We start from the raw sequence: 12,288 nt of genomic DNA on the forward strand, positions 1-12,288 counted from the left end.
AGTCGTTTCGACTCGCGACCAACCTTGAAGGGTCCTTAAATCGATATTCTTCGCTCCCTTCCCCTTCCTCAGTTTACTAAGACCCAAAATACCAGTTAGACTAACTGACACTCCGAGCAGAAAAGTAAATATTATTATTTTGAATGATTTTTATTTCTTTGTTTCAGAAATGATTAGAAAATATACATTTCCTATATCTGTCGTTGTTTGCGATTTTATATATAAATCTGCAAAATAATACAATTTCTAAAGTACCCATAAAACCTGGTCATAAATTATAAAATTATATAATTCAAAATCAATTTATCTAGAAAAATATTTACATATTTAAAGTATGATTTATGTAATTTCATAATTACAAAGAATGAAAGGTAATAGAAAAATACCAAAATATTAAATATGAAGAATATTATTGATATTTTATGTATATTATAAAAAATTTGTTTTCTTAATTTGATAATTAAATATTTTTTCAATATTTAATTGTATACGGATATATATAATATATTTGCCAAATTTAAAAATTTATATTTTATATTTTATAATTTTATATTTAAAAAAAATAACATTAAATATATATAATAAAATGATCAAAAGTTTAAAAAACCAGCGATAACGATCGATATAATAAAGAATGATTGTTTCCTTTTTGCAATTAAAGTAAAAACAAAGGTACAAGGTACAAGATAGGGTATTGTCTATCTCTATTGTGTAAACGACCATAATTAAATGATGCATCTTTGATGTATCTCGCAAGAGATTCGCGATATAAAAGAATTGTCACGAGAAACGAGCTGGTTACCTTTACCGGCTTTTCTTTTTTTTTTCCATTGACTAAACGTCGTGTGCTAATTAGGCCACTCGTACAGACTATTCTACGGAACAAAAGATGGCGAGAAATATTTTCCGACCGAAATAGAGAAATAGACAAAGCAGTCCATCCGTCGCGTTAATCAACGTCCGATGAGATGGCCACAGTTCCTCCGTCGCTCTTTAAATACCTCTTTTTATTCTCGTAATTCGTATATTTAAAAATGCGGCACATTCATTCTAAAGCACAAAGCGTGACCCAAAATAAAGCGCGATGAATCGACGTCTTTTCAAATCGCAATTCCTTTCTCTTGCGATATCTTTGGTAACGTATAAGAAGTAGAAAAACATATATTATCATTTTATAATATATATGGAATGTTTTATATGTATCTATAGCGCAGTTCAAAAGAAATGTGAATACTTTAGAATAACACACACTCTACATATAAAATTTCCACAAAGGGATACGAGAGTAGAAATAAATAATAATACTGAGAGAGAGTTTTTGATCTGGCTTTCATTTGGGAAATTAGCCTTCATAAAGCTCCAATTAGTCTTCGTGTTTTTAGTATGTGTATGAAATACGTATTTTTCCTGGACGCGCACGCGAATTTTCTATTCGTAGAGAAGAATTTCAAATAGAGTGTTTTTTAGAGCGTACATTTTTGCAAAGATAATAACAGATCAAACGCGATTTAAACAAGAGGGGAGAAAGAGATTCTCCAACGATATTATAACAATCATTGGTTCTTTCGACCTCTCCGAAAGATTCTAGTATTAAAATCACAATCTTTTAAAGTACATCTCCAACACCATATACATCGCGACATGAACATTTCAACACACTTGAGATACCGAAAGTCCACGAGATTGATACCACCTGCAGAGGCATCCACACAAACGGAAAAACTTTTTCCAATTTCACCTTTGGGAGCGAACCGTAACTCGCCACGAGACTTGAGACGGTTATCTCGAGGCTGGAAACTTTTCCCGCGTTACTACAAAGAAAGTAGAAAGAAAACAGGTTCTATGCATGATTTTTCTCTGCGTAGAAATCCGACGCGAGAACAAGAAAATCTTCCATCATTTTAGCAGATACTAGCGTTTAATATTAAAACAGCACGTACCAAAAATATTTTAATTATTAAAGATCACTTGCATAGATGATCATTTATTATGCATTTTCTACTGACTTTAGCGAGTAGAATTATTATCTTTTCGATTATATATCATTAATAACAGACCAACTTTTGCAATAGTACCGTAAATAAATTTTGATGAATATTTTACGAGAAATATTTAAGAATTAAATTTAAACGCATTTTAATTATTAATCGCAGTCATAGAAAGATTGTAATAAAAATAACAAAAATTGAAAGAGATCATTGCAAAGAAATCTATGACAGCAACTGTGATAGAAGTAAAACTCTTTTACGTTTCATGGCAATCTTCCTAAATTTTTTTCCCTTGAAGAATTGAAGGGATCGATCTCGAGTGACTTCTTCTAGGTTGCCATATCTTCAGAGCCTTTCTTTTCAAATGTTTCTTACATTCTTCTCTACCAGAACGAATATCTTTCCGAACAACAATTCCCAAGAACGCGGTGAAGTACTTCTTGCCTTCTCTTGTTCATTGACCGGGACTTTTTCGTTCTCACTTTCAACAAGTTTTCAAAAGATACACGTTGTAATAGTAAAAACGGTTTTCAACAAAACCTTTTTTAACAAACGAATTTTTGCAAAGCGATGGAACACGATCATTTTGATCAATATAGTCGTCTTGTTAATTGCCAAATTTAAATGCTACAATAATATTACGCATAAAAAATAACATTATTCGTATAATATTTGCATAATTATATACATATATGTATATATAAATTATCGATTGTCCGATTAGCAGTTAAATAAATTAACAATAAATAATATTGCAAATAATATCGATATACTTCTGCACAGAGATTTGAGCGGTGTTTAAGTTTTAGTCACATAAATTTTTACGTTTATCTGAATAAATATTTATAGAAAATTTATTTGCATATCATACAGTCAATATGTATAAAGTTCTGATTATTTTTTGGAAAAAAATATCTCACATTTCGATTGCGCGATAATCAATGCGTCAGCAAAGTCATTTGTCAATATTCATGCCGCGAATATTGGATCGATTGTCAAAAATAATACGCGCGTATATTACAAACACACACAACATCGCGTTCATGGATGCGTGATCATCATCGATCTCATTATATCTTGAAATCCTTCGAATTAAGTGGGAACTGGAAATCTCTCGTCCGAGGCAGCCGCGCCGAGAAATTCATCTCGCTAGTCCGCTGCACAAAGTGCACTTCGTCGAGGATATTTCATCCTGAAACTGGCTACATTCTTCCATTCACCCTTCTGTCTGCACGCCACGCTCGCTCTTTTCGCGAAACTCTCGACCGAGCAGACGATCAATTAGAAAAGTTAAATTACTTCCTGAAATAAATTATTTACTAATCCGCGAGTGTCGCGCGTCCCTTCGTACCCCTCTTCCATTTTACGGACTACCAATCCTTTTCGATCTTCCCACCTGTCAGCGAATGTCAATTATGATTATGCGAGCATTATGACAAATGTTCTTATACTGCGTTTATTGCGCAGTTTTCAGCTGTTTGAGGGAAACATTTCTCAATTCAGTATTAGAAAAGTTGTGAAAATTTATATTGCAAAACTAGCAGCTTTACGACAAGTCATAGTTTAGAGTGGTAAATAATAGTAACAATATATGGTAATTTATATATTAAACATTTTAGTTAAAATTTTAAAGATGCTTTGATTTGAGGTTTGTCACATATCGTTGTGGCTTTATAAATGTATAAACGAATTTAATATAGGATGGCTTTTTCTCTTTCTCTCTCTCTCACACACACACATAAAATTCCTGCGTATATTTTGATAAAGTAGAATAAATTTCAAATTTCTTAACGACACAAACATGAAAAATTTTGATAATTGACATCGAAAAGCAAAACATTTTTCTTGTTTTAAGACTTTTATATGCGGGAGACGTAATGTGTTGACAGGATATGATATTTTCACGATTCATGTTGAATTTTATTAACTTCTGCCGCATTCTGTTAAGAGAGCTATTACGATCCTTGCATACAAAATTTCTGAAAGAAAAGATCTTGATTTTCCGATGTTAATTATCAATCTCATACTGCAGGTTAAGAAATTTATTTAATATTTACTATATTTCATTAAAATAGAACTTTTGAGACACTTTGAATCTTTGTTAATATATTCATACTGACAGTTCAGACTCAAGTCATTAATTAATTACAAAAATAATATTCTCCATTCTTGTTTGTAGTTAGGTGGTTCAAAGGGGTAAAAATGGCCCTAAGGATTAATAAAAAAACACGTAAAACCTAGGAAGACAACCTGTTGTGCAGGCAAGTAGGTAGGTCGCGACCACGTGGGAGTACCTGCCAACCATCTGATTGCGTTACACGTCCCGTGAGAATTTCCAGCGAATGGAAATGCGTCAACGTGGCGGCAATATCAGTAGCTATCGGATAGCATGTCTCCTTCTTGGCGAACCGATTCTGACGGATTAAGGTCGACTGGTGTATATATACGTTGGGTGGCTGATTAGTTTCCCCAACTACGTCAACGTGAATCCGCGACTGATAGCTGGCGTTCTCATCTAAACTAATCGTCGCGTTCGCCCGATTATATATCGTGTTACTTCGTCCTGATCATGAACGCTGCAAAGTTAATTATACAAACTATCAGATTAACTAGATATATGCCTCCAACTATATACGTTAATTACTAGTAATTTGTTAAAAAAATGCGTCATATTCTTTTCAGGAAAATTTCACGACAGGGCAATGTTTAACAGTCCCGTTTACTCCGATGATTTTATAATCTATCTTTTTACCAAAAATAATGAAACAAATGCAATTTATTTAATATTTAATGCAATTCTTTTTTATTGTAAATTAAATTAATATTATTTCGTAAATTAGTATTCTTAAAAAGGCAATCTAGATAGAGCTTTATAAAAGCGATTAATCGAAATGACATGTGCTGAATAGAAGCAATAACAAACAATAATTTGTAAAATTGCTCTTGTGATTTACGCAATTGGTGGCTCAAATAACCGCTATTTTAAATATCGCATGTGACAGCTTTTATATATATTAATTCACGTCTGTGTTTGCCTGTCGCGCTTCGAGCAAAGCTATCCAGAGTTTAGAAACCGCAAGCTGCTTCCTGTGCAAGCTACTCCAAGCCTGATGCGCGGAGCGTTATAGCCCGGCTTACAACCGCAGTAACTGTGTCATGCTCCGTAACACAGTGGCTTTGTTAAAAGTCAAGTGTTTACGCGCTCTCGGGGCTCGTATCCCGCCTCAAAAGATCGATTAAATGATCTCTCACCTGCAAACTCCATCGACGATGAAGAGCAGATCCGTGCGAGCGATCAAGTATCCTGAAATACATCGTAGAAAACTCGAAAAGAATGGACGAAGGAAAAGCAAGAATTTCATAAAACTTTGAATAGGACTTTTTCGAGAATAAATAAATTCTCTTCTAAGCTAATTTCACATAGAGCCCTGAATTTATAAATCGTTTGAAATGGACGTAATTTGAAAAAAAAAATATTGATGAGATATAACGTTAAAATAATTTTTTAATCAAGTTTAGAGACATTTCGATGCACGAGAAAGATCTTGACACTTTTATAATTTAGCCACATTGCGAAAGCTGAAACGTTGATAACTATTGTAGAGCATTTTTATTATAATAATGTGGATATAAACAATATTAGTCATATATGTATAATGTAGAAATGTCAAGAGTGGTTTTGACAATAAATGTGTGTTGTATACAGAACTGGACTTTATATGCAAAAATTGAGTTTAAGTAATTTTTTGTATCTATATAATTGTATTTTTATTTTATTTGAAAAGAGAATTATATTTTCTAACTCTCGATTTTATTTCAAGGCTACACAAAATATTCAAATTTCTCTGAATAAATGTTTAGATATTCCTTAAGCGATGAAAAGAGAGCAATTTACTTGTAGGAGAATTAAACAAATTTACATTTAAATATTTATTTTATCTCTACTTTTTATATATATTATAATTTTATATTTAAAAAAAATAACATTAAATATATATAATAAAATGATCAAAAGTTTAAAAAACCAGCGATAACGATCGATATAATAAAGAATGATTGTTTCCTTTTTGCAATTAAAGTAAAAACAAAGGTACAAGGTACAAGATAGGGTATTGTCTATCTCTATTGTGTAAACGACCATAATTAAATGATGCATCTTTGATGTATCTCGCAAGAGATTCGCGATATAAAAGAATTGTCACGAGAAACGAGCTGGTTACCTTTACCGGCTTTTCTTTTTTTTTTCCATTGACTAAACGTCGTGTGCTAATTAGGCCACTCGTACAGACTATTCTACGGAACAAAAGATGGCGAGAAATATTTTCCGACCGAAATAGAGAAATAGACAAAGCAGTCCATCCGTCGCGTTAATCAACGTCCGATGAGATGGCCACAGTTCCTCCGTCGCTCTTTAAATACCTCTTTTTATTCTCGTAATTCGTATATTTAAAAATGCGGCACATTCATTCTAAAGCACAAAGCGTGACCCAAAATAAAGCGCGATGAATCGACGTCTTTTCAAATCGCAATTCCTTTCTCCTGCGATATCTTTGGTAACGTATAAGAAGTAGAAAAACATATATTATCATTTTATAATATATATGGAATGTTTTATATGTATCTATAGCGCAGTTCAAAAGAAATGTGAATACTTTAGAATAACACACACTCTACATATAAAATTTCCACAAAGGGATACGAGAGTAGAAATAAATAATAATACTGAGAGAGAGTTTTTGATCTGGCTTTCATTCAGGAAATTAGCCTTCATAAAGTTCCAATTAGTCTTCGTGTTTTTAGTATGTGTATGAAATACGTATTTTTCCTGGACGCGCACGCGAATTTTCTATTCGTAGAGAAGAATTTCAAATAGAGTGTTTTTTAGAGCGTACATTTTTGCAAAGATAATAACAGATCAAACGCGATTTAAACAAGAGGGGAGAAAGAGATTCTCCAACGATATTATAACAATCATTGGTTCTTTCGACCTCTCCGAAAGATTCTAGTATTAAAATCACAATCTTTTAAAGTACATCTCCAACACCATATACATCGCGACATGAACATTTCAACACACTTGAGATACCGAAAGTCCACGAGATTGATACCACCTGCAGAGGCATCCACACAAACGGAAAAACTTTTTCCAATTTCACCTTTGGGAGCGAACCGTAACTCGCCACGAGACTTGAGACGGTTATCTCGAGGCTGGAAACTTTTCCCGCGTTACTACAAAGAAAGTAGAAAGAAAACAGGTTCTATGCATGATTTTTCTCTGCGTAGAAATCCGACGCGAGAACAAGAAAATCTTCCATCATTTTAGCAGATACTAGCGTTTAATATTAAAACAGCACGTACCAAAAATATTTTAATTATTAAAGATCACTTGCATAGATGATCATTTATTATGCATTTTCTACTGACTTTAGCGAGTAGAATTATTATCTTTCCGATTATATATCATTAATAACAGACCAACTTTTGCAATAGTACCGTAAATAAATTTTGATGAATATTTTACGAGAAATATTTAAGAATTAAATTTAAACGCATTTTAATTATTAATCGCAGTCATAGAAAGATTGTAATAAAAATAACAAAAATTGAAAGAGATCATTGCAAAGAAATCTATGACAGCAACTGTGATAGAAGTAAAACTCTTTTACGTTTCATGGCAATCTTCCTAAATTTTTTTCCCTTGAAGAATTGAAGGGATCGATCTCGAGTGACTTCTTCTAGGTTGCCATATCTTCAGAGCCTTTCTTTTCAAATGTTTCTTACATTCTTCTCTACCAGAACGAATATCTTTCCGAACAACAATTCCCAAGAACGCGGTGAAGTACTTCTTGCCTTCTCTTGTTCATTGACCGGGACTTTTTCGTTCTCACTTTCAACAAGTTTTCAAAAGATACACGTTGTAATAGTAAAAACGGTTTTCAACAAAACCTTTTTTAACAAACGAATTTTTGCAAAGCGATGGAACACGATCATTTTGATCAATATAGTCGTCTTGTTAATTGCCAAATTTAAATGCTACAATAATATTACGCATAAAAAATAACATTATTCGTATAATATTTGCATAATTATATACATATATGTATATATAAATTATCGATTGTCCGATTAGCAGTTAAATAAATTAACAATAAATAATATTGCAAATAATATCGATATACTTCTGCACAGAGATTTGAGCGGTGTTTAAGTTTTAGTCACATAAATTTTTACGTTTATCTGAATAAATATTTATAGAAAATTTATTTGCATATCATACAGTCAATATGTATAAAGTTCTGATTATTTTTTGGAAAAAAATATCTCACATTTCGATTGCGCGATAATCAATGCGTCAGCAAAGTCATTTGTCAATATTCATGCCGCGAATATTGGATCGATTGTCAAAAATAATACGCGCGTATATTACAAACACACACAACATCGCGTTCATGGATGCGTGATCATCATCGATCTCATTATATCTTGAAATCCTTCGAATTAAGTGGAAACTGGAAATCTCTCGTCCGAGGCAGCCGCGCCGAGAAATTCATCTCGCTAGTCCGCTGCACAAAGTGCACTTCGTCGAGGATATTTCATCCTGAAACTGGCTACATTCTTCCATTCACCCTTCTGTCTGCACGCCACGCTCGCTCTTTTCGCGAAACTCTCGACCGAGCAGACGATCAATTAGAAAAGTTAAATTACTTCCTGAAATAAATTATTTACTAATCCGCGAGTGTCGCGCGTCCCTTCGTACCCCTCTTCCATTTTACGGACTACCAATCCTTTTCGATCTTCCCACCTGTCAGCAAATGTCAATTATGATTATGCGAGCATTATGACAAATGTTCTTATACTGCGTTTATTGCGCAGTTTTCAGCTGTTTGAGGGAAACATTTCTCAATTCAATATTAGAAAAGTTGTGAAAATTTATATTGCAAAACTAGCAGCTTTACGACAAGTCATAGTTTAGAGTGGTAAATAATAGTAACAATATATGGTAATTTATATATTAAACATTTTAGTTAAAATTTTAAAGATGCTTTGATTTGAGGTTTGTCACATATCGTTGTGGCTTTATAAATGTATAAACGAATTTAATATAGGATGGCTTTTTCTCTTTCTCTCTCTCTCACACACACACATAAAATTCCTGCGTATATTTTGATAAAGTAGAATAAATTTCAAATTTCTTAACGACACAAACATGAAAAATTTTGATAATTGACATCGAAAAGCAAAACATTTTTCTTGTTTTAAGACTTTTATATGCGGGAGACGTAATGTGTTGACAGGATATGATATTTTCACGATTCATGTTGAATTTTATTAACTTCTGCCGCATTCTGTTAAGAGAGCTATTACGATCCTTGCATACAAAATTTCTGAAAGAAAAGATCTTGATTTTCCGATGTTAATTATCAATCTCATACTGCAGGTTAAGAAATTTATTTAATATTTACTATATTTCATTAAAATAGAACTTTTGAGACACTTTGAATCTTTGTTAATATATTCATACTGACAGTTCAGACTCAAGTCATTAATTAATTACAAAAATAATATTCTCCATTCTTGTTTGTAGTTAGGTGGTTCAAAGGGGTAAAAATGGCCCTAAGGATTAATAAAAAAACACGTAAAACCTAGGAAGACAACCTGTTGTGCAGGCAAGTAGGTAGGTCGCGACCACGTGGGAGTACCTGCCAACCATCTGATTGCGTTACACGTCCCGTGAGAATTTCCAGCGAATGGAAATGCGTCAACGTGGCGGCAATATCAGTAGCTATCGGATAGCATGTCTCCTTCTTGGCGAACCGATTCTGACGGATTAAGGTCGACTGGTGTATATATTAGAAAAGTTGTGAAAATTTATATTGCAAAACTAGCAGCTTTACGACAAGTCATAGTTTAGAGTGGTAAATAATAGTAACAATATATGGTAATTTATATATTAAACATTTTAGTTAAAATTTTAAAGATGCTTTGATTTGAGGTTTGTCACATATCGTTGTGGCTTTATAAATGTATAAACGAATTTAATATAGGATGGCTTTTTCTCTTTCTCTCTCTCTCACACACACACATAAAATTCCTGCGTATATTTTGATAAAGTAGAATAAATTTCAAATTTCTTAACGACACAAACATGAAAAATTTTGATAATTGACATCGAAAAGCAAAACATTTTTCTTGTTTTAAGACTTTTATATGCGGGAGACGTAATGTGTTGACAGGATATGATATTTTCACGATTCGTGTTGAATTTTATTAACTTCTGCCGCATTCTGTTAAGAGAGCTATTACGATCCTTGCATACAAAATTTCTGAAAGAAAAGATCTTGATTTTCCGATGTTAATTATCAATCTCATACTGCAGGTTAAGAAATTTATTTAATATTTACTATATTTCATTAAAATAGAACTTTTGAGACACTTTGAATCTTTGTTAATATATTCATACTGACAGTTCAGACTCAAGTCATTAATTAATTACAAAAATAATATTCTCCATTCTTGTTTGTAGTTAGGTGGTTCAAAGGGGTAAAAATGGCCCTAAGGATTAATAAAAAAACACGTAAAACCTAGGAAGACAACCTGTTGTGCAGACAAGTAGGTAGGTCGCGACCACGTGGGAGTACCTGCCAACCATCTGATTGCGTTACACGTCCCGTGAGAATTTCCAGCGAATGGAAATGCGTCAACGTGGCGGCAATATCAGTAGCTATCGGATAGCATGTCTCCTTCTTGGCGAACCGATTCTGACGGATTAAGGTCGACTGGTGTATATATACGTTGGGTGGCTGATTAGTTTCCCCAACTACGTCAACGTGAATCCGCGACTGATAGCTGGCGTTCTCATCTAAACTAATCGTCGCGTTCGCCCGATTATATATCGTGTTACTTCGTCCTGATCATGAACGCTGCAAAGTTAATTATACAAACTATCAGATTAACTAGATATATGCCTCCAACTATATACGTTAATTACTAGTAATTTGTTAAAAAAATGCGTCATATTCTTTTCAGGAAAATTTCACGACAGGGCAATGTTTAACAGTCCCGTTTACTCCGATGATTTTATAATCTATCTTTTTACCAAAAATAATGAAACAAATGCAATTTATTTAATATTTAATGCAATTCTTTTTTATTGTAAATTAAATTAATATTATTTCGTAAATTAGTATTCTTAAAAAGGCAATCTAGATAGAGCTTTATAAAAGCGATTAATCGAAATGACATGTGCTGAATAGAAGCAATAACAAACAATAATTTGTAAAATTGCTCTTGTGATTTACGCAATTGGTGGCTCAAATAACCGCTATTTTAAATATCGCATGTGACAGCTTTTATATATATTAATTCACGTCTGTGTTTGCCTGTCGCGCTTCGAGCAAAGCTATCCAGAGTTTAGAAACCGCAAGCTGCTTCCTGTGCAAGCTACTCCAAGCCTGATGCGCGGAGCGTTATAGCCCGGCTTACAACCGCAGTAACTGTGTCATGCTCCGTAACACAGTGGCTTTGTTAAAAGTCAAGTGTTTACGCGCTCTCGGGGCTCGTATCCCGCCTCAAAAGATCGATTAAATGATCTCTCACCTGCAAACTCCATCGACGATGAAGAGCAGATCCGTGCGAGCGATCAAGTATCCTGAAATACATCGTAGAAAACTCGAAAAGAATGGACGAAGGAAAAGCAAGAATTTCATAAAACTTTGAATAGGACTTTTTCGAGAATAAATAAATTCTCTTCTAAGCTAATTTCACATAGAGCCCTGAATTTATAAATCGTTTGAAATGGACGTAATTTGAAAAAAAAAATATTGATGAGATATAACGTTAAAATAATTTTTTAATCAAGTTTAGAGACATTTCGATGCACGAGAAAGATCTTGACACTTTTATAATTTAGCCACATTGCGAAAGCTGAAACGTTGATAACTATTGTAGAGCATTTTTATTATAATAATGTGGATATAAACAATATTAGTCATATATGTATAATGTAGAAATGTCAAGAGTGGTTTTGACAATAAATGTGTGTTGTATACAGAACTGGACTTTATATGCAAAAATTGAGTTTAAGTAATTTTTTGTATCTATATAATTGTATTTTTATTTTATTTGAAAAGAGAATTATATTTTCTAACTCTCGATTTTATTTCAAGGCTACACAAAATATTCAAATTTCTCTGAATAAATGTTTAGATATTCCTTAAGCGATGAAAAGAGAGCAATTTACTTGTAGGAGAATTAAACAAATTTACATTTAAATATTTATTTTATCTCTACTTTTTATATA

General features: G+C 32.9%; 1 protein-coding gene across 1 annotated transcript in view; it reads right to left on the minus strand.

Annotated features, from left to right (window-relative positions):
- LOC115234837 (neurexin-3b) overlaps window positions 1-12,288 on the minus strand; it is a 216,918-nt gene that overhangs the window by 51,709 nt on the left and 152,921 nt on the right. The gene's annotated exons all lie outside the window — the stretch shown is intronic.

The sequence above is a fragment of the Formica exsecta genome, unplaced genomic scaffold (genome assembly GCF_003651465.1).
Source record: "Formica exsecta isolate Colony F162 unplaced genomic scaffold, ASM365146v1 scaffold21, whole genome shotgun sequence".
NCBI classification, from domain to species: domain Eukaryota; kingdom Metazoa; phylum Arthropoda; class Insecta; order Hymenoptera; family Formicidae; genus Formica; species Formica exsecta.